The sequence below is a fragment of the Aethalodelphis obliquidens genome, unplaced genomic scaffold (genome assembly GCF_003676395.1).
Source record: "Aethalodelphis obliquidens isolate GAN/ISIS:26980383/991018 unplaced genomic scaffold, ASM367639v1 scaffold31, whole genome shotgun sequence".
In the NCBI taxonomy this organism is placed as follows: Eukaryota; Metazoa; Chordata; class Mammalia; order Artiodactyla; family Delphinidae; genus Aethalodelphis; species Aethalodelphis obliquidens.
The window spans coordinates 21,076,291-21,099,577 of NW_020837975.1; positions in this window are offsets into that span (position 1 = coordinate 21,076,291).

The following is a 23,287-nucleotide window of genomic DNA, read 5'->3' on the forward strand; positions in this document are numbered from 1 at the left end:
CTATGATGGGTTATGATGGGTCTCGTGTCAGGAAGGGAAATGTGGCAGATCCTGATGGGGCCACATGTTGTCTTCCAGTGTAGAGACCTCCAGACCATTCTCAGGTGAGTGAGGAGCACAAGCCTCTGACAGGAAGAAGTGCGCTGTTTCTGGAGGCCAAGAGGCTTCAGGGAATATGCAAATTGAAGACTTTCATTGCATCCACGCAAACATCCACATCCCTTGAATCAGGGCCTCACCCTTGCCCAATGAGAGCTTGGATTTAGGTGTAGCAGGCTTGCCAAGGGGAGTCCAATCTTTTCTGGAGCCTGCTACTTTTATGCTTAAATCCTGAGCCTGAGCTTCTGCTTCATCTGCCCTCCAGCTATATGAGATGCCAGTCCCACTGCAGTCTGCCAAGGAGGCCCTCTGGCTTTTATCTTGGCCTTTAATTGTTCATTCACGACCCTCGGCCTTTCCTTGTCTTTCTCCAGAATTTCTTTTGCCCCCAGCAACAGCTATCCGATACCATTATCCTTATAATTACTAACTTGCTCACGCTTCTCAAATACTGGTTCCATTGCCCCAGCCGAAGCATGCCCTTCCAAAGGCATGTCCTCCCAGAAAGCACCACCAATCTCACTGCTGCTGCGTGCCTGGCTTTACCCACGCTCTGCCACCCGCCCACCACGGGATCCTTATTTCCAGCCATCTGGTGGGTGACCCAGCTTTAGCATCTGCTTTCTTGCATGCAATCCTGCCACCACAAGCTAGGTTTCCTGAGAGGCAGACTCAGTAGTGGAGATCAGCACGCAGGAGATTTATCTGGGGGGTGCTCTGGGAGCAACATCTGTAGGGGTGTGAAGAAGCAGGATTGAGCAGAGAAGGAAGCCCGTGAGTCTGTCACTGCAGAGGGCTCAGCAGATTCTGTGAGGGTCCTACAGAGCTGTCCTCAAACTGGGGACGTGGACCAGGCTTTGGATATGGGCTGTCCCTGGGAAGAAGAAATAGATGTGGATGAAGCTGCTCACTTCAGCAGAGGATGATCGGGGTTGGGGGGGGGGCTTCGATGGGATCTGCCAGCCATCCACCCTCCGCCTCCAAGCAGCTACTACATTTTTTTAAGTTGTTATAATTGTCTTTTAGTAGTAAAAAAAAAAAATCAAGTCATAAAAAAGTGCTCAGGAGAAAAATGGTGACATTCTTTGAGTTATTTTGTCCACAGAGACTTCATGGTTTGTCCTGGGGAAGTTTCCCCACCTAAAGAATGGTCCAGACGTCCCATAAAATAAATAGAAACTTGGGAGAGGCCTGGTCAGTGAAACTGTGATAAGGGGTCAGTTAGCCTGGCATGACTCACCTGCCCTTAATCTACCCAACCCAGACCCGAAACAGGTGCATTGGGCGTGGACACCAGGCTGCTCCGTAGCTGGACAAGCAGGCAAACCTGTGTGACCAGAACAGACACATGGAGGCCTGAGAGCTTCTGCTTGGAGAAGGAGAAGTGGCACCCACAATAAAAGAAGCATAAATCTGACACGCTAGACCTTGAAAAATTATTTATGTCTTCACTGAAGCCTGGTGAAAGTGTGCAAGGACGTTTTATCATACTTCCTTAAAAAATTATAGTTCCTAAAAATCCTGTTTCAACAGCACTGTCTACAAAAAAAATTAATTCATGATCAATCTAAGAAAGAAATGGAAATCTTTATTTGAGCCAACCTGAGGATTATAAGCCAGAGACAGTCTCTCAGAGAGCTCTGAGGACTGTTCCAAAGAGGTAAAGGGGGAGGCCAGTATAGGTGTGATTTTGGAGAAGGGGGTACGTGCAACCAAGCACGCATCTTGGTAGAGGTGACTGCTATTTGCGAGGAACAGGTACCTTAGTTAATGGTTTTAGTGCTCCTCTAAGTATGGGAAGATGCAAAACACTGGATTCATAAAATCTTCTCCTGAAAATATCTAACTACCTGAGGGCCGGTTCTGTCAGTTTTCCCTCAGCACAAAAGGCTTCATCCTGACCTTCGCCCTGAATTCCTTTCAGGGTGTTCTGCATAGGTCAGCGACTGCAGTGGCCAATGACTTGTTCCTTGTAGAAATGGATGGTGGGCAACATTCTTCGTCTTACGCTCCCTTCCCTTTTAGTCTTAATTTTGACCAAGGTTTAGGAGGCATTCCGTGAGCACTTTGTCCCACAGCGCTAGGAATGCTCATTCCCAGGTCAGGCGAGGATTTGGTTGATAAGCCACTCAGTGTGCTGTTACTGGACTAGGCCCTGTTACCAGTGGCCAAAAGCCTCTGGATCACCTGTCTTACATTCCGTTATGGTCCAGGAAATGGTTCCCTCTTGTCGTTTCTTCCCATACCTAGAGTTACACTGTGACAGTCATTGATCTTATGAACTATATATTTGGTCAATCATTTCAAGTCACCCAGTCATCATTAATTTTGTCGGAGGCTCAGTCAGACATTTGGTAATGCAAGAAACAATAATCTTGTACAATAAGCAGAATACAAGCAATATAGCTAGTAGCATTCACAAGGTCATAAGTAAGTATTTAAACAAAGAACTTCCATTAGTTGCAGCCCAGTATCTCCCCAGGTCGTCTGACCTGTCTGTTTTGCATCCATCCCTGTCTTTAAGGGAAATGATATATTGTTGTTGTATGTAAAGTTCACTAAAGATGTCTGTAGGTGCGAAGTGAGTGGTGGGTCATGGTGACCCCTTAAGGATTGAGGAATGTTAACATTCCTCAAAGGAATGTTATCTTCTGAGGAGTTAGGTGGCTGGTGTCAGAAGAAGCAGGTATTTATGTTTGAGCAGGTATTTCTGCCATTGGGGAATCTGGTTAATGCATAATGCAGATGCACAATGCCCCTAGTAGAGGGGAGGGAGGAGGCCAAAGGGCAAATAACATTTTTTATGTTTAAAATTTTCTCATCTTGCCTTAAAATGTGAATTTTTACTTCATCAGCTCATTCCTAGGTTTCGTTCATCCAAGGCGTTGCTTTACAGACCTCTCTCCTATTGCTGGCAAACTCCGAAGACCTTTTCCTCTACCTGTGGACTTAGTGTTTTCTTTCACAAGTATATATGCAAATCAATTTTATGTATGCAAATCAGTTTAGCCTTTCTCTGCACTTCTTCCTTCTCCTGTCCTCATTACCCTCAACAGCATGCAAAGGGCAAACATAGAGTCATTAACCTGGTTGGGGTTGGGGGAAACTGTAAACTTGGACCCTGTCACCCTTGAATTGGCAAATATGTTGTATTTTTTAACTCTGTATTTTACATGAAACACTTCACCAGATGAGAAGAACCCAATAATAATTAAAATGTATGACTCACCTCTTCTTTGGAGCTGCCATCTCATATTCTTATGAACTCCTATCCCCTCCTCAGTCTCTTCACTGTCTATCAAAGTGTTTCTACCACGTTTTGTCTGGAATAAACCTGGCTGTTCCACTTGTCCTTTTTTTTTTTGTGACATAATTTGTACCTTTATTTATTTATTTTTTTTTATCTTTTTTTTTTTTGTGCTTTATTTTTTTTTTAACATCTTTATTGGGGTACAATTGCTTTACAGTGGTGTGTTAGTTTCTGCTTTATAACAAAGTGAATCAGTTATACATATACATATGTTCCCATATCTCTTCCCTCTTGTGTCTCCCTCCCTCCCACCCTCCCTATCCCACCCCTCCAGGCTGTCACAAAGCACCGAGCCAATATCCCTGTGCCATGCGGCTGCTTCCCACTAGCTATCTACCTTACTACGTTTGTTAGTGTGTATATGTCCATGACTCTCTCTCGGCCTGTCACAGCTCACCCTTCCCCCTCCCCATAACCTCAAGTCCGTTCTCTAGGAGGTCTGCGTCTTTATTCCTGCCTTACCCCTAGGTTCTTCATGACATTTTTTTTTCTTAAATTCCATATATATGTGTCCACTTGTCCTTTTAAAGAATGCTTGTCGACTTGCCTGATGAGAACACATCAATGTGAGGTACAGGCTTTTGCATATACACAAAAACAGAATTTTTCATATAATTTCAATGAGTTCATGGACCCCTGAATAAGTCCCAATTAATAACCACTTAATTACTTTCTTTGTTGAACTCTCTCTCAGTTCATACAATTCTGACCCCCAAATTTTAGCTAAATACACTTGCCCACGACAAGATACAAAATCCATTTTCTTTTGGATATTGGCAAATGAATAATCCTTATAAATTCCATAAATCATATATAAATTTTGTACCAGAGAAGCCAACATTTTTATTCCTTCCTTCCTTCCTCTGTTTGTTAGTCACTCATTTAACAAACATTTGTTTGCTGAGTACTTACTATTTTGGAGTAATACATTCATATATAAAATTAATCTCCAACTTCAAGAATCAAAGCAGTTAATGGGAAGAAGTGATATATAAATAGACAACATTGATGAAAAAATTCATCACTCATCAATAGGGCTTCCCTGGTGGCGCAGTGGTTGAGAGTCCGCCTGCCGATGCAGGGTACACGGGTTCGTTCCCGGTCCGGGAAGATCCCACATGCCGCGGAGCGGCTGCGCCCGTGAGCCATGGCCGCTGAGCCTGCGCGTCCGGAGCCTGTTGCTACGCAACGGGAGAGGCCACAACAGTGAGAGGCCCGCGTACCGCAAAAAAAAACCCAACAAAGAACAAAACAAAAAAAACCCAAACAACAACAACAAAAATTCATCAATAGTCATTCTGAGAAAGACATGGAAATTTTTATTGGAGACAATTTGAGGATTATAACCTGGGAGACATTCTCTCAGAGAGCTCTGAGAACTGTTCCAAAGAAGTAAAGGGCGAGGCCAGTTACATGACTTTGGAGAAGGAGGTACATGCACTTAAGCACGCATCTCGGTAGAGGTGACTGCTATTTGTGAGGAACAGGTACCTTAGTTAATGGTTTTAGTGCTCCTCTAAGTATGGGAAGATGCGAAAAACTGGATTCATAAAATCTTCTCCTGAAAATATCTAACTACCTGAGGGCCGGTTCTGTCAGTTTTCCCACAGCACAAGAGGCTTCATCCTGACCTTCGCCCTGAATTCCTTTCAGGGTGTTCTGCATAGGTCAGCGACTGCAGTGGCCAATGACTTGATCCTTGTAGAAATGGATGGTGGCAACATTCTTTGTCTTACACTCCCTTCCCTTTTAGTCTTAATTTTGACCAAGGTTTAGGAGGCATTCCGTGAGCACTTTGTCCCACAGCGCTAGGAATGCTCATTCCCAGGTCAGGCGAGGATTTGGTTGATAAGCTACTCAGTGTGCTATTACTGGACTAGGCCCTGTTACCAGTGGCCAAAAGCCTCTGGATCACCTGTCTTACATTCCGTTATGGTCCAGGAAATGGTTCCCTCTTGTTGCTTCTTCCCACATCTAGAGTTACACTATTACAATCATTGATTTTGTAGAACTATATCTTTGATCAGTCGTTTCAAGTTGACTAATCATCATTAATTTTGTTGGAGGCTCAGTCACACATTTGGTCATGCAAGAAGCAATAATCCTGTACAATAGGCAGAATACAAGTAATATAGCTAGTAGCATTCACAAGGTCATAAGTAAGTATTTAAGTGAAGAGCTTCCATTAGGTGTGGCCCAGTATCTCCCCAGGTCATCTGACCTGTCTGTTTTGTACCAGTTGCTATCTTTAAGGGAAATGATACATTGTTATTGTACATAAAGTTCACCCAGGAAGTCTGCAGGTACAAGGTGAGTGGTGAGTCATGGTGACCCCTTAAGAATTGACAAGTGAATGTTATCTTCTGAGGAATTATGTGGCTAGCATCAGAAGAACAATCGATCTTTATGTTTGAGCAGGTATTTCTGCCATTGGGGAGTCTGGTTAATGCATAATGCAGATGTACAATGCATGGTAGAGGGGAGGGAGGAGGCCAAAGAGCAAAGAAAAGTTTATGTTTAAATTTTTCCTGTCTTGGGACTTGCCTCGTGGTCCAGTGGGTAAGACTCCATGCTCTCAGTGCAGGCGGCCCAGGTTCAATCCCTGGTCGGGGAACTGGATCCCGCATGCATGCCGCAACTAAGAGTTCGCATGCCGCAACTAAAAGATCCCGCATGCTGCAACGAAGATCCCGCGTACGGCAGCTAAGACCCAGCGCAGCCAGAATAAATAAATAAATAAACAAAATTTTCTTGTCTTAAAGTATGAATTTTTATTCCATCATGCATATACACACAAACACAAGTTATATGAAGTTTTTCATATAACTTCAGTGAGTTCGGGACCCCTGAATAAATCCCTGTTAATAACCACTTAATTACTTTCTTTGCCGAACTCTCAGTTCCTAAAATTCTGATCCCCAAATTTTAGCCAAACTAAAATACAGTTGGATGCCCACGACAAGATAAAAGATCCATTCTTTTTGGTTATTGGCAAATGAATTGCCCTTATAAATTGCATAAAGCATATATGAATTGTGTACCAAAGAAGCCAACATTTCTATTCCTTCCTTCCTCCCTCTGTTAGTCACTCATTCATTTCACAAACATTTGCTTGCTAAGCACTTACCATTTTGGAGTAACACCTTTATGTAAAATCAATCTCCAACTTCAAGAATCAAGGCAGTTAATGGGTAGGACTGATGTTTAAATAGACAATTACAATTGTATGCTGTGACAGGGACCCTGGAGGAGCAGGAAAGAAAGGGGTGAGGGGAGGTGTCGGTGGCGAGGGCACCGAATTCAGCCTGGGAGTTGGATATGGCTGAGTGGTTTCAGGGAGAGCTCTTTGGACAAGGAGGCACATGAACTGTATCTTAGGGAATTGTTGGAGTTTTCAGATGACAAGAGTGGGAGAAAGATCTTCCCTCCAGAGGGGATAGCATTCTCAAAGACCCAGAGGCAGGAGGAAGCACAGGAGAGCTTGTCACTGCTGTGTTTGGGCTGGAGTGGAGCGTGGCCATGGAGACTGTCGCGAGAGGTGAAGTAAGGGTCAGTTCGCAGAGGGCCTGCAGTGCTGGTCTCAGGAATTTACTCCTTAAGCTCAGTGGGATATGGAGCCTCTGAAAGGTATTTATCAGGGCATGTTGTCATCAAATTTGCATGTGGCTTGGCAGTGTGTTTTAGTACTCACGCCTATGCATAGAGATTGCTTCTCTATCAGACGCTTTTAAACCCTGAAAACAATAATAATGAATGGAAATGATAAATGACTTGCTTTTAATGCATTCAAATAGGTACTTGGTTGTACCTTTACATAACAGCACTCTGAGCTGCTTGCTTTTAAATGTTCTTTTGAATGGAGTTCAAAACTCCAGAGCCGTGGGTGTAGCATGCATACCTCGCATCCAGCTTATCAATGTTTCAAGCTGGCACCTAATGCAACCCCTAATACCAGCGGAGATTCAAATATTGGGATTGTTTTTCATTTTACATTTTTCCCACTTTCTTTTTAGTTTTATTAATGATTATATTTTTAGTTTAAAACAGAGAGAAAATTTTAATGAAGAAAACACGCCTAGAGCATCAATATCCTTAAATGGATACTTTATTTACTCACGTATTTATAATATGCTTTTATGAATATAATGCCCCTTCCCTGATTAGCCTGTGGTCTATTTGCTTTACTTTCCAGCTAAATTTGCGTCAGAATTTAGGTCAACTCAAAGGAGTAGATAATGCCTGCGAATGTCATTTGTTCTGGTATATTGCAACAGGAAAAAACATTTAAATCCAAGCACTGATGGGGTAGTAAGAAAAAGACACATTTTGGCAACAGACAGATTTGGGTTCAAGAACCAATTCTGTTAGTTACCAGAGATATAACACCGGGCAAGATACTTAACCTCTCTAAATCTTTGTTCCCTTTATGTAAAATAGAGCTAATAATAATTTCCTTGCAAGATTGTTGAGGTAAGTGAAAGAACATGTATTCAGAGCCTTGTATAGGTGTTCCAAAAGTAGTGGTTAAACAAACAAACACACAAAAAACTAAAAAGAAATAAGTAAAAATTAATAATAAATAAATAATTTAAAAACAACAAACAAACCAAAAAAAGAGAAAACAAATAAGCAAACAAAAAAGGGGTGGTTAATAGTAGAAAGATCACTGTGAAGGTGATTCGGATGTGGATTCTGAAGTTGGGTTGCTTACCAAGATTAGATACAGAAGACTTACTAATAATAGGAGCAGTTAGCTCAGGAGGCAGTTGCAAAGAGGAAAGAGAATACCTTTTAGAAATATTCAAAACTTGATGATTACATTAGGGTAACCTAACTATTGTCAACCCCCAAATCTCTATCGTATAATATAATACAGTTTTTATTTCTCACTCTGTGTTAGTTCGGATCTTCTGAGAGCAGATGCCAGGATGAGATTAGACATACAAGAGATTTACTGGGGGAAATGCCTGTGAAGGATAAATAGGAGGATGCCAGGGGAGGCAAGGAGAGCTTTCAGACCACAGTGAAGCTCTGACACCTGCAAAGGAGAAAGCCAAGAAAGGATGATGGGTAGGAAGCCTTCTGGACTTCAGTGTAGTCCCAAGAAAGACTCAGCCAGACTGATGGAGGATCCATAGTCAAAGTCACCTGCTGGAGGAATCCCAGGTCTTGCAGGAATGGGTCCAAATCTGTGCTCCCACTAGGCTGTCATTGGCAGAGACCAGCCCACGGAAAGTATAGGCTTGGCACAAACACAGTGATAGACCCAGTGGGGCAGAGCTGAAGCCATAGTACATCTTGTTCCCCCCAGCAGGAGATCTGAACAGCATGCTCTCATGACCCCACACCCACCTCATCATTGGTCTCATGCGGATCAGTTCTGGGAGTTGCAGATTTCCATCAAGTCATTCAGGGACCCAGGCTCCTTATTTGTATGGCTCTGCCCTCCTCCAGGTTTCTAAAGATCTCTCCATTCAGTTGGCTGATACTGCGTGAAAGGTTTCCATGGGTTTCACCTGGACTTTGCTCAGACTACCTATGTGCAGACTACATTGGCCAGGATGCAGACACATGGCTCCACCTAACTGCAGGAATACTGGAAAACAGACCAACTGCATACCCCAAAAACCTTTTTCACAAGGCAGAGGAGAGACAGAGCAAAGTCCCCAGTTTCTAGCTTGGATTACTGTATAGATGGTGGTACCACTTGTTGAGATGGAAAACAGTGACTTCAGAGGAAGAGGAGCTATCTGGTAGCCAGCTACACATTCAGATCTGGAGCCCAGGGTTAGAGATAACCCAGCTGGTGGTTGACGCCATGAATTGACACGTCTCAGCACCAGAAAAGAAAAGGACAAGAACATAAGTCTGAAGAATACCAAAATATAAGGGACTATGTGACTCAATGCCTATTTGGATCTCCTTTTAGCGTGCCTTCCTGTACAGCAAAGTTGGAAAGCTTAAAACGTCATTTCCCAGATTCCTGGCAGCTAGGGTTTCCAAGGATGTGATTTAGGTTCTGCCAATAAGACGTCCTCATGTAAGACTCCAACTGCCAAGTGGAATGAGTGGGGCCAGGCAGGGCGGGGGCACCCGTTTTGCTGGTGCTGGGGGCGCGGCCCTAGTTCTCAGGTGGGCGACCATCCCAGCAGTCTCCTGGCTCAGCAGGCACTTCCCAGTTGTGGCAGGAGCTGCAATTCCCTCGGCAACTCGGTCCTAACATCTTTGTTCCTAGTAACTCAACTTAGGATCTTCAGCTCGCCCATGGATTCTATAAGCCAATGAATACCTTGTAATGATCCCTTTCCGCTTAAACTAGCCAGGGTGGGTTCTGCCCTTTGCACCTAAACCATCACGGGTATGGTCACAGAAACCTTAGCCTTTGAAAGAGGCTGAGAAGGAAAGGCCAGAGAAATAGCACTAAAACCAGAACAGACTGCTGCCCCCAAATCAAGGGAGGGGAGAATTTCAACAAGTGGTCAGCAATTAGATGCTGCAGAGGGGCCAAGAGAGATGCACGTGTAAGGTAGAATAACACAGCCAGATGGTCACAGGTGATCCTGACAGGAGCAATTTCAGTGGAACATAGTAGGGAAGGAAGCCAGCTGCAGGAGGTTTAGGAAATTCTTCTATTTTATTTGGACTCAACTTACGAAGCAAGAGGAAGGTATTATAGTCAGGCATTACTGTATGATTTGAGAGGTACAAGGAAGATTATTCCGTGCTTATTTTTTTCGTATAAATTTATTTATTTTTGGCTGTGTTGGGTCTTCGTTGCTGCGTGCAAGCTTTCTCTAGTTGCGGCAAGCGGGGTTTTCGTTGCGATGCGTGGGCTTCTCACTGCGGAGGCTTCTCTTGTTGCAGAGCACGGGCTCTAAGTGCGAGGGCTTCAGTAGCTGTGGCACGCGGGCTCAGTAGTTGTGACTCGCGACTCTAGAGCGCGGGCTCAGTAGTTGTGGTGCACGGGCTTAGTTGCTCCGCGGCATGCGGGATCTTCCCGGACTAGGGCTCAAACCCGTGTCCCCTGTATTGGCAGGTGGATTCTTAACCACTGCGCCACCAGGGAAGTCCCTATTCCTTGCTTATTACCGTGAAATCCAACACGGCAGTCCAATCCCTCTAGATGGAGTAATTTGTCTTCTGGTATCATTTATTCGAGGGGGCTCTAGCCCCAGCTCTACCAGGTTCTATAAAACAATTCTCTGAACTTCCATTTTTAAAAGAGAAAAAGATCCCTTAAAATGGGATGTACTAATATCTAGCCTGCCTCCTGCACAGGCAGAATGGCATAGGAGATAAAAGCACAGGATTCGGACTTGGCCAGACTCAGGCCTTAATCCTGGTTTTGCCACTAGTTGGCTTCATGGCCTTTGGCAAGTTGCTTATCCTTAGCTTTCTCCTCTGTAAAATAGGGATAATATTGTCAACCTCCGAGAGCGGTTATGATGGTTAATCGAGGTATGTAAGGCATTTGGCACAGGGTCTGGCGAGCAAAAAGTACTGAGTAAATGACAGTTCATTTCATAAGTGGTCAGAAATACCTTTTGGGAAATAATGACCATGACTGCCTTCCTCACAGGGTTGCTGCCAAATGAGATAATGTACAGGAAAGCAAAGTATAAGGTCTATTATTAGAATGAATATAGACAATGAGAAAGGTCACCTCTTCAACCAGGAATTGACTGAGTTCCTTGACAACTAGACTGTGCTAGGGCGTTGGTGGGGAGGGCAGGGCCAGGAGAGGGAGGAACTGAGGTGGATTTCAATCATTGTACAGTTTTTCCGAGGACTGGCCCCTGTTTTGATAATAGACTCTCCCCCATAAACGAGCAACTGATGAACGTACACCTGTTGGTACAGATGGGAACCCTGCCTGGTAGAGCTGGGTAAGTGGAACAGTAAAGGGAGCAGATATATTTACTTGAAATTAGGTGAAAGAGTCATACATGCAGAACCCCATCCTGGTTGGGTTCAATGCCAGACTTCCCTCCCCTCCCTGCCTCTTTCTGGGCCTCTGCAGAAAAGACACACCAACTCTGTACAAAGTAAAAATTCAAAATAGCTTACATGGAAGTAAACCACCTGCTTGTACAGAGAAGAAGAGCAGAAATCCCTGGAGGTGGGCAAGAGACTTCCTGCTTCCCTGCCCAGCCCAGCCTGTTCTTGACCATTCACGACCGCAAAGGGGTGGACTTAAGCTCCACTCTCTTCAGCCTCCTTTCCTTGTTTCTCCTCCCAGGAACACATCCATAAAGGTGCCCACACCAAAGGGGGCCTCCTGATGTCACCACCCCACCTTGTAGCCCACCCCCACTCCATCCATTTACTTTATCCTTGTACCTATTAGAGACTAAATACGGCCGGGAGAGTGAGTTTTTCACTGTGGATTATTCTATTTTTTCAATTTACTATTGTTCTAATCAGCAATCATCCATCTTCCCGGTCACCTCATTCTATGAGGTGAAACATTTAAAGCCGTGTTAGAGTTCAAGGTGAAGCTGCCCCCTGCAGGTGGAGGTACCCTGCAGCCCTAGGCTTTACTCACTTGGCTGGTGTCAGAGACCCTGAGGGGACGGGCAGAATGGGCATGTGGGCAGAGGCGGTGTGACCAACTCTGCCACCTGCTGAATAGGTGGCAATGATGGCTGAGTCAGTCTGTTAAGAGGGATGGCCCTGGCATTGTCCCAGAAGAGGCTTAGTAAATCCCGCCTGATTGCGAACCTCTGAGATCTCACATCCTATAATTTCCCAAGACAGACCTGTGATTACAAATGCTCAACCTCATAATCACAGCTAAAGCCCAAATGTTCTGAAGAAATGGGGTGTAAGCTTGTACTAAAAAAAAACAAAAAACACAACGATAAGGAGCTATTTGCCCATCAGAGACATTCTGGAGAGCAGATCACATGTACACGTTGCACTGCCTGCCTCCCTCTTCCCACATCTACAAAGTCCCTACAAACCACCAAATCAGGATTATATTGTGGCTGTCCTTTCTGCAGGCTCTATTCAAACTTTTATAAAAGATAATTTAATTTTATTCAACTCAACTCACTGAGTTGATACATTTATTGTAGCATCTATTCTATGCCCGGCGCTGTGCGAGTGAGACATGAATTAAAATATTAGGGCTGCCTTGAAAGTACCTTCAACAGAGTTAGAGAAATAAGCACCTTTACTATTTCACAGTGAAGACTGAGGGCAGTAGACACAAGTGCATTTGGGTTTTGTCCCCTCCACCCTAGACTTTCTGAAGATCATAGCCCTCCCTCTTGCCTTGGGGGAAGAAAATGGAAATCTTTATCTGAGAATTATGCCTCCATGGGATTTGAACCTCACAGGGGATTTTGCTTCATTCATCCACTTTCTCTTTCATTGTCAACCTCTTTGCACTTGCTCTAGAAACATGTTTAAATCTAACCTATCTCTACATTTCTTTCTCTTTCTTCCTTTCCTCTTGGGATACTGTTTTTCTTCTTCCATTCATTCACTCATTTATTCATTAATTTAACAAATACATAGTGATGGACACTGTGGGCAAGGCCCTCTCCTAGGCTGGAGACACAGGAACAGATAAGGTCCTTGACTTTTTTTTTTTTTTCTTTGTGGTACGCTGGGCTCTCACTGTTGCGGCCTCTCCCGTTGCTGAGCATAGGCTCCGGACGCGCAGGCTCAGCGGCCATGGCTTACTGGCCCAGCCGCTCCATGGCACGTGGGATCCCATCGGCAGGTGGACTCTCAACCACTGCGCCACCGGGGAAGCCCAAGGCCCTTGACTTTTAAGAAGCCCACTTTGTGGTCGAGGAGACACATTTATTTATTTATTTATTTATTTATTTTAACTTATTTTTGTCTGCATTGGGTCTTCATTGCTGTGCATGGGCTTTCTCTAGTCGCAGCGAGCGGGGGCTACTCTTCCTTGCAGTGCGTGGGCTTCTCATTGTGGTGGCTTCTCTTGTGGCAGAGCGCGGGCTCTAAGTGGATGGGCTTCAGTAGCTGTGGCATGCGGGCTCAGCAGTTGTGGCTCTAGGGCTCTAGAGCGCAGGCTCAGTAGTTGTGGTGCACAGGCTTAGTTGCTCCGCGGCATGTGGGATCTTCCCGGACCAGGGCTCAAACCCGTGTCCCCTGCAATGGCAGGCGGATTCTTAACCACTGCACCACCAGGGAAGCCCCAAGGAAGCACATTTAAACCTGTGTATTTTGGTGCCACCTTTATCCTTCTTTTCATTGTCGAACTCCCTGGAAGAATAACCACCTGTTCATTACTCACGCCCTGTGGCCCCCTCCTAGCTCTTCAGAAATAACCATGGGGAACATCAGCTGGGACTTCATATTTCCAGATGTCCAATCCTCACCTTTGTGCTCACTTGTTCCAGCCCTCTTGTGGGATGCTTACCCTGAGACTCTGTTGACTGGGAATTGGAAAATTCTATGCATCAGGGTTATTGTGAGGATTAAATGAGATATTGTGTGAAAAGTTCCTGTCACATGGTAGATGCTAAACAAATATTAGTCTCTTTTCCTTTGATGACACTACACAGTCTTCTTAGGTTTTTTTTTTAATCTCTCTTAGAATTTCTTTGCAGGATCTTTATCCTCCCAATCCCCCTGAATTGCAGGCATTGCTTAGTGGAAATTAGCTTTTGCGGGGGGGGTCCCCTCACCAAAAATCCAGGGCAAGTCCAAGATTTCTACCTGGAGAGTCTCTCCCTTGCCAACCTCCCCCCTGCCTGACCTCCTCCTATCCCCCACCCTTTTGTGAGTGGTTGTGTTTTGTTTTGTTTTGTTTTGTTTTTTGTGGTACACAGGCCTCTCACTGTTGTGTCCTCTCCAGTTGCGGAGCACAGGCTCCGGATGCGCAGGCTCAGTGGCCATGGCTCACGGGCCCAGCCCCTCCGCGGCATGTGGGATCTTCCCGGACCGGGGCACGAACCCGCGTCCCCTGCATCGGCAGGCGGACTCTCAACCACTGCGCCACCAGGGAAGCCCTTGCGAGTTTTGATGGAGCAGATCTGGGCATGGCAAGTCAGAGTCTTGCAGCTTCCTGGACAAATAGTGTTTTGTTCAGAAATGGCCTGGAGACTCCACAGCATCATTGCAGTCCTTGAGATATCTACTGAGGCTTCTGGGAGTGAGGCCCTTTTTTCCCACTGGGCTTGAAAGCCTGAAGATTTAAGACCAGATACAAATGCAGCCATCCTGCTCCCAAGAGGGAGACCTAGCCAATGAATAACCAGAGAAAGCAGAGCCAAAATATAGTGAAAGAAAACCTGGGTTCTGGTGGCATTATTTGGGCCTCTGCATCAGCTCACACCTGAAAGCAACATAACTCTTGAACTTCCTTGCTTCCATGAGCCATTAAGTCCCCTTTCTGCTTAAGCATTAATCCCCTTTTGGATTGAGTTTTCTGTTACATAGAAGCAAATGAATTTTAACTGAGAGAGAGGTACATTAACGTTCACTTCCCGGTCAACCACAAATACTCATCAAGTATCTTCTTTGTGCTAAGGACTGAGCTAGGACCTGGAGGCCATTGTAAGCTACACCCTATCTCTGCTTTCAAGAAGCCTGTAAGCTAGTAAGAGACAAGTAAATAGATAATGACAAGATAGTGCCATTAGTACTCCAGAAGGGGTTTGTACAGCATGTTATGGAAGCACAAAGAGGGAACACGTAAACTGCCTCAGGGAATCATGGGAGGCTTTCTGGGGGTATAATCTACATGGAGACTCAGAGGATACATAGCGAGGCAATGAGAGGGGGGAGGGATGAAGAGTATTTCCTGCAGTGGGAAAATGGTAAGCAAAGCTCAGGAAAAGTAGCAGGCCATTTTGGAGACTTGTAGGGAGTGCAATAGAGTTCTAGGGAGAGGGTCTATCAAAAGTGGAGAGAGGGGGCTTCCCTGGTGGCGCAGTGGTTGAGAGTCCGCCTGCTGATGCAGGGGACACGGGTTCGTGCCCCGGTCCGGGAGGATCCCACATGCCGCAGAGTGGCTGGTCCTGTGAGCCATAGCCGCTGAGCTTGCGCATCCGGAGCCTGTGCTCCGCAACGGGAGAGGCCACAACAGTGAGAGGCCCGCGTACTGCAAAAAAAAAAAAGTGGAGAGAGATAAGCAAGAGCTAAACCACGAAGGATCTTGCAAGCTTAAGGAGTGTGAGTGGAAATATGAAAGGCTTTTAGCAGGGGAGTGTGTGGACATGGTCACCCACTGCTGTGTACACAAATGTCTCATCCATTCCCACAACTGTACATGTCTTCTTCTTCTAGGTTGATGATATCCAAATCTAAGTCTCAGGCCTCTGTCCTGAGCTCCAGATACACAACTCCATGGGGATATCCTATGGGAACATCAGATGAATCTCTTCATCTTCCTTCTCTCTCGTTCTGCTCGAATCCCCAGGTTCAGTCATAGCGCTGTCCTCTTTCCAGTCACGGGCTCTAAAGCCCTGAGTCACCTTTCTGTCTTCCATTTCCTACACCATTGTGCCATACTCGATGGTTGCCAAGTCTCAGCAATTCCATTTTCAGAATATCTCGTTCATTTTCATGTGAACTGAAGGAGCCATATTTTTTTATTTCCCAGAAAGCTTTCCCATCCGTCTTCTTCTGGTAACTGAGCGGGTATATGACCCAGGCATGGCTACTCATGATGTCTGTGGCAGACAGATGCTAGCATGACCCCTCATGGTCTCCACTTCTTTGGGCTCATGCCCCTGTGTGGTCTCCTCTCTTTGAGTGTGGGTGGAACCTGTGACTTGCTTTTACCCAACAGACTATGGCAAAAGGCTATGAGCTGTCACTCCCATGTTTACATTGTGTTGTATAAGACTTGTCTTGCTAGAAGACTTGCTGTAGAGATTCTTCTGGCAGGTTTGATGAGTAAGTGGCCGTGTTGGGGAAGCCCAGTGACAGGGAATTGTGGGTGGCCTCTAGGAGCTTAGGGTGGCCTCCAGCCAATAGCCAGCCAGAAACCGGGGACCTCAATCCCACAATAGCAAGATGGTTAATTCTGCCAACTACCTGAGTGAAGCAGACCTTGCCCAAGTTTAGGCTCTAGATGAAACCCTAGTGCTGTCTGACCCCTTGAGTGCAGCTTCGCAAAGAACCCAGTGATGTTTTGCCCAAATTCTTGACCTATAGAAACTGTGAGATAAGACATGTGTCTTGTTTTAAGCCACTAAATGGGTGGTAAATTTTTATGCAGCCATAGAAAACTAATGCAGTATCCCGTTCCCTGTTGCATGGCAAATATGTGAGTTGGTTATCAGCCATTTTCCCCTATGTTCTTTCTGTCAGACACTAACTGTGTTTCAGGTTTGAGCACCATGTGCTTTATGGGTCCCTCTCCAACACTATGGGGTATAGGTTGATTGGTCTAAACCGGTCTCATTTATTCCATTTGCCTCACCAATGATTGATTGGTTGAACACGGGTCTATGACACAATTCTAACAAACAAAACTGAAGAGGGTTCTTCCTGGGAAGCTTTCTTCATCCTAAATATAGATGCAAGTCAAGGACTTGCTTCTTCCTGCCCTGGACCTGTTATACAAGGAGATGATTCTTGGAAATGCAGCAACCTGTCTTGCCCTTGAGGGAAAGTCAAAAGAACAGCAGAGAAGCCCACCTGGGACCCTGACATCATAGAATCGCTATTTTAACAAACAGTAACCTGCCTCAGAATTTCTTGTAAGTAAAATAATGATGTTATCCTCATATTTAAATCACTTTAAAATGGATGTTCTACAGCTTCCAGCCCAAAACACTCTAACTGAAACCTTGTAAAACGTTCAGAACAAGGGATGGGCATGCGACCAAAGCAGGGCCTCTCAGAGTCATTTACTGGGATTGACGTCCCGATTCTGGACAAAGTCCTGTAGGCTTGCTAAGCTGGGGAAACAGTCTTTACCACCACATTCGGAGGGCTTCTGTACCAAACTCATAGAGAAAAGGAGAATGAGGAAAGAGCAAGGCCAAACTCAGAGAGAGAAGGAGAGACTCAGCAGCAAGGAGTCCCCATACCGTCACCAAAGCTCTGCTTTCCTGCAGCTCATGCCATCTGATTCTCTGGAATACCAGCATGTTCTTCTCAGCTGTGCCAGCAGTAAACAAACTCTTGCTTCCCTGGGTCTGAGTTGAATTTCTGTCACTTTCACAGAAAGAACCTCAAATTCTACACTCTCTTTTCAGCCTTCTAGTACCTGCAGTACCCTTGCGGAATTTACTGCCCACTAGTAGGTCTCTGTCCCCCTCAATCTCTTGCTTCTGTGTATCTGGTTACACCATCTCCTTCCTGAAAAGCCCCCAGGGCACCTCATGGAAGGCAGCTTTAAGCCAGAACTCCTCAGACTCACATTTACAATCTAGCCCCAGCCTACCTTTTCACCATCTTCTATTACAGAGTTTCTTACACTCTTCACTTTATCATTACCCACAACAAGAAATATTATAACATAATATATAATACTATAAATTACATATAAAATATAGAATATATAAAAAGGATAAAAGATTGTGTATTATATATAGTAAGGGTAAACATTGCTTTGTAAATCATTTGTTTTAGTTACATATGTGTTTATATATATAGTCAAAATGTTAAAAATGCACATAATATGCATATATTTATATATCATATAATGTTTAACTATATATTATATCTAATATATATGCACTATAAAATTATACACTATATATTATAAAATATATATTATATGTATAAAGTAATATATATATAATTTATAATTAAAATGTATATATGTAATATATGTGTATTTTTTACATTATGACCCTATATATATGTACATACACACATAAAACTAGAAGATAAGTTTTACAAAACAATACGTACCCTTACTATGTGTAATACGCTATCTTTTTTTGTTCCATTCATTCTTTTTATTTTATTTTATTTCATTTTAAATCTTTACTGGCATATAGTTGATTTACAACATTCATTCTTTTAAAAAATGCTGGTTGTAGTCAAAAAGCTTCTCTCTTCACAAGAGTGAGAAATGAGATTGCTTTGCCGCTCTGAGCTGCAGTCGCTGTAGATACAGGGGGTTCAAGATGTTCTGTGCCGTGAGGAGGGCAGATGGGGGAGTAGGGGCAGAGGATGAGGCCCCGGCTCGGTCTCCACAGCTTACGGTACCTCTGAGGCATAGGAACACAAAGTTGGCCTGAGGGCTGTAGTTTGCCAACCCCTGACTAGAGTAAGGTAGTTGCTAGTTACTGTTTGGGTGGCTTGAAGATGTCAGGACTGATGTCATTGTGATGACCTTTGTCTTTCCCTCATGGTCTCAAGGTGGCTGCTTCAGCTCCAGTCATAACATATGCATTCAGGTCAGAAGAGAAAACTAAAAGGGACCATGACCGTCTCCTTTACTAACAGAAATTTTTCCAGAGCCAAGTCTAGCAGATTTTCTTTAAGTTGCATAGGCCAGAACGAGGTACATGGTTTCATTCTCAGGCAGATTCTTTCAAAATGGCAGTTATTATCCCAAAGGCAGCATTGAGTTTACATGGTCCTTGCTAAGCAGATGATGCAGAGAAAAAGTGTGTCTCTTTACTAGTGAGTCCTGCTAGTCCCAGAGAAAACACCAAATGGTCCAGTTTGGGTTCCGTATTCATCCCTGCTGCCAAGGGTTAGGAAACTCTGGCCAGCCCGGATCCGTTCCTGACCCACAGGCCAGGGAAAGTGGAGAATGTGGTTGTCAGCACTGCCATGCGAGGGAGGTTGAGCTTCTAAAGGAAAAGATGCCAAGTAGAAACCTACCACCACTACAGGAGGGAGTTGGTACACTGCTGCTAAATTGAATTGAGGTATCATTAAGAAGTTCTACTCAAGGTTTTAATGGATTTTTAAATGCTTTTATCCTGGCGGTATACAGAAATATATTTGATACACAGTATATATAGTATACAGTATATATTTGATAGTATTTGCCTTTAAGAAATGTACAGAGGCCTCCTTGGTGGCGCGGTGGTTAAGAATCCGCCTGCCAATGCAGGGGACACGGGTTCGAGCCCTGGTCCGGGAAGATCCCACATGTTGTGGAGCAACTAAGCCTGTGCGCCACAGCTACTGAGCCTGCACTCTAGAGCCCGTGAGCCACAGCTACTGAAGCCCGCGCTCCTAAAGCCCGTGCTCCACGACGAGAGAAGCCACCGCAATGAGAAGCCCGGGCACCGCAACGAAGAGTAGCCCCCACTCGCAGCAACTAGAGAAAGCCCGCATGCAGCAGCGAAGACCCAACAAATAAATATGTTCTAAATATCACGTAGACTAGGGATGAACCAAATCCAAATTCCTTTTGAAAGAGGTCTAACTGGCAAAGCTTGGGTCGGGTTCCTTTTCCTGGACTATATACCTGTGACCAGGATGGTTTCATCATATTGGGAAAAAAATAGCCACTGGGAGCCTGTTGCTCTTACAATGTGGATGATAGCACAGGAACAATATTGAAAATACTTAACAATTGGTGTGAGATGGGCTTCAGTCATTGAGAATGGACAGCAGCCATAAAGAGTCAGTGCAGCTGGACCAGTCTAGCCTGGGATGGGGAAAGAAGAGGACGAGTTCCCAGCAACTGAAAAATAATCATGAACTGGGCTGTTAATCCAAGAGTGGTCTGTCCAGAGTCTATGAAAAAAATATTCAAGCCCATGTTAAAAACAAAGTAATAGTGTTCCTGGAATTTTTTTTTTTTTTTTTTTTTTTAGCAAGTAGAGGGATTATTTAAGTGCCATTTTGGTTTCTATTAGCACAACGGTGTGCGAAGTGTTGCAAACAATGAAAGAAAAATACAGCACAGGACACTCCCTACCCTCTGCCTTCAGGAGCTTTCATTCTAGACACGAAAAATTTACAGAACCAGGCATTAATTGTACAGGGCGCACAGTGAGCGCCCTGGGAATCAGAGAGAGGAGAGCTCCCTGTGGACCAGAGAGTCAGGGACACCATCGGGGAGTGGCTGAGGATGCTTTCTATGTCTCCTTTCAGCACAAAGATTTTCCAGATTCTATAGATTAATGAAGGGACCCCATCTGGACCTTTTTTTTTTGGCTGCATTGTGTCTTCGTTGCTGCGCACGGGCTTTCTCTAGTTGTGGCAAATGGGGGCTACTCTTTGTTGCGGTGCGCGGGCTTCTCATTGCAGTGGCTTCTCTTGTTGCAGAGCACAGGCTCCATGGGGCGCAGGCTTCAGTAGTTGTGGCGCACAGGCTTAGTTGTTCCGCGGCATGTGGGATCTTCCTGGACCAGGGCGTGACACTGTGTCCCCTGCATTGGCAGGCGGATTCTTAACGACTGCGCCACCAGGGAAGTCCCCCCATCTGGACTTTGAAGGTTATATTCAAAAGGTCCGAGAGAGCTTTTTGTAAGTCAAAGGTGGGACTGCGCTGGAACCTTTCTCAAGATGAAACACCAGCCTTCAGAATGAAGTACTGATGCATGCTACAACGTGGATGAACCTTGAAAACATGCTGCATGAAAGAAGCTAGGCACAAAAGCCACACACTGTATGTTTCCACTTACATGAAATAACCATGATAGGCAAATCCATAGAAACAGAAAGATAATTTGTGGTTGCCAGGGGCTGGAGGGAACAGGGAACGGGGAGTAACTCCTAACAGGTACAGGATTTCTTTTGAGGATGATGAAAATGTTCTGGAATTAGTCGTGACTATTGTACAACCTTGCGAACATACAAAAAAAATTTAACTGTATACTTCAAATTGGTGGATTTTATGGTATGTGAATTATATCTCAATAAAACAAAAACAATACAAGGACAAATTTTAAAAAACACCAGCCTTCTGATTAGAAAAAGCTTCTTTCTGTTCTTTGCTTCATTTGCTATACTTGTCCTACCTACACCTGTGTGTGGATGTCTGTTTATTCACTGACAGCTCCCTAATCTGTTACACCAGCCTAGGACTCCCCTGCAGCTGACACCCTAGAGATCCCATAGGCACCTCAAACCCAACCTGATGAAAATAAAATTCCAGTGTTGGACCCTAACCTCCTTTTCCTCCTGTATTTCGTCCCTCAGTTGATAGCTCCCCTGACCATCCTGTCATTTAAGCCATCCGTGTGTGAGTCATTCCTTATTCAATCATTTGTGTATCAATTCAGCAAATCTTTTAAAAAGACCTGTCACATATCAGGCACAGGGCTCTGTGCTGGATACATAGCTGGGAATGAGACACACATAGTTCTGGCCCTTGTGGAGGGCCCTGGGGAGACTAATCACAGTGAGATGAGAACAATGGCCCGGGGGTACAGGGAGCTGACTCCTACCCCTAATTACTCACCAAATGCTATTGATTTTGCCTTCTAAGTACCTCTTGAATCTGGTGTTTGCTCCTCATTCAAAGCAGCCTTGCCTTCCTTCAAGGCCTCATCAGCAGTCTACATGACCACAGCTGCTTTCTAACTGGTCTCCTTGTCCTAGTTTCTCATGCCTCCAGCCTTGCTAGTCTCAAATCCTTCTCCCACCCTGCTGCCAGAAAGATCATTCAAAAACAAAACACCTTCTCATGAAATCTCCTTATTTATAATATTCTATCTCCTGTAGTGACCCAACACACCTGAAGGCTCTAACATGCTCCCATCAGAGAAAAGGCTAGAGTGACGTATGACATGAAGAGGGTTGACCCTCTTCCTCAACTCTGGTGGACAATCACTGTGTAGTTCAGATTCCTTCCCAGGACATGCCATGTCCTTCATAAGGTGACCCCTGCTTACCTCTCCAATCTCACTACCATGGCTCCTCCCATGTGGTTGGAGGATGGATTTTCTTTCTCCAGTTTCTCCCAATCCCCATAGTCTACTCATCACCAAGTTGAGAATGCTCCCTGAGGCAGAGACATTGATAGACTTATTATAAAAATTCATCAATTCTTTGTTGCCAGGTAGCTGAACTAAGGCCACATTAAAATTCTGAAAAGCTTTCAGATATTTGACCCTGGGGCCAGTTCATGGTCTCTATCCGCCATCCACTTGATTGAAGCCCCCATCCAGTCCAGCAGCAGAAGTGGATGGGACTGAGTGATTGACTACCTCCGTAAGACTCAGCTCAAGAAGAGGAGGGACACTGGGCAGTGCAGGGAGAGGAAGAAACAGAAGAGTTTAAATGGACCAAGGAAAGGAGGCAGGAGAGAGGAGACAGAGAGAACCAGAAGAGGAGAGATGGCTCCCTGCCCTTGCTTCCTCTGGGTGTGGACCCTGTGGCCGCTGGGCATGTTGACACTGAGTCCTGATGCAATTTAGAGGAACTGGTTGGGTAAGAAGAGCTGCCCCCAAACATCTCTTCTCTTGAGGATTTTATACAAGTTGGAACATGCCCAAAGCAAAGAACTGCTTTCACTTTCTTTTATGATCCATGTGTGTTGACAGCTAGGAACACTAAAACTACTTGGTTGTGGACAGTACCATCGCATCCTTCCACTGAGGGGTGTGAGCAGGGGTTGCACCCGTATGTGCCCACACTCTAGCCATCGCCATTCCCTGTAAACCGGGCTGTTGTGTGCCTCTGTGCTCTCGCACCAGCTGTTCCCTCAGCTTGGAATGCTCCCCTCCCATCTTATCTGCTTATTCGACCTCATCCTTCATGGCTCACCTTGGAGCTTTTGCTGACCCTCTTAACACTAAAAAGCTAGGTGACTAGCACCTATTCTGCTTTTTCCGTAACATCCAGTGTGCCTCTCTTACAGCCCTTGTAACACTGTATTGTAATTATTTGTTTGTGTGTCCTCTCCACTAGATGGACGTTGAGGGGTTGTATCATGTTTATCTCTTTATCTTTAGGTCTTAGCAAAGTGCTCTTAGCAACCTAGGTCATTTTCAATAAATAGTTTCTGAAGAGATGAAAGAATTA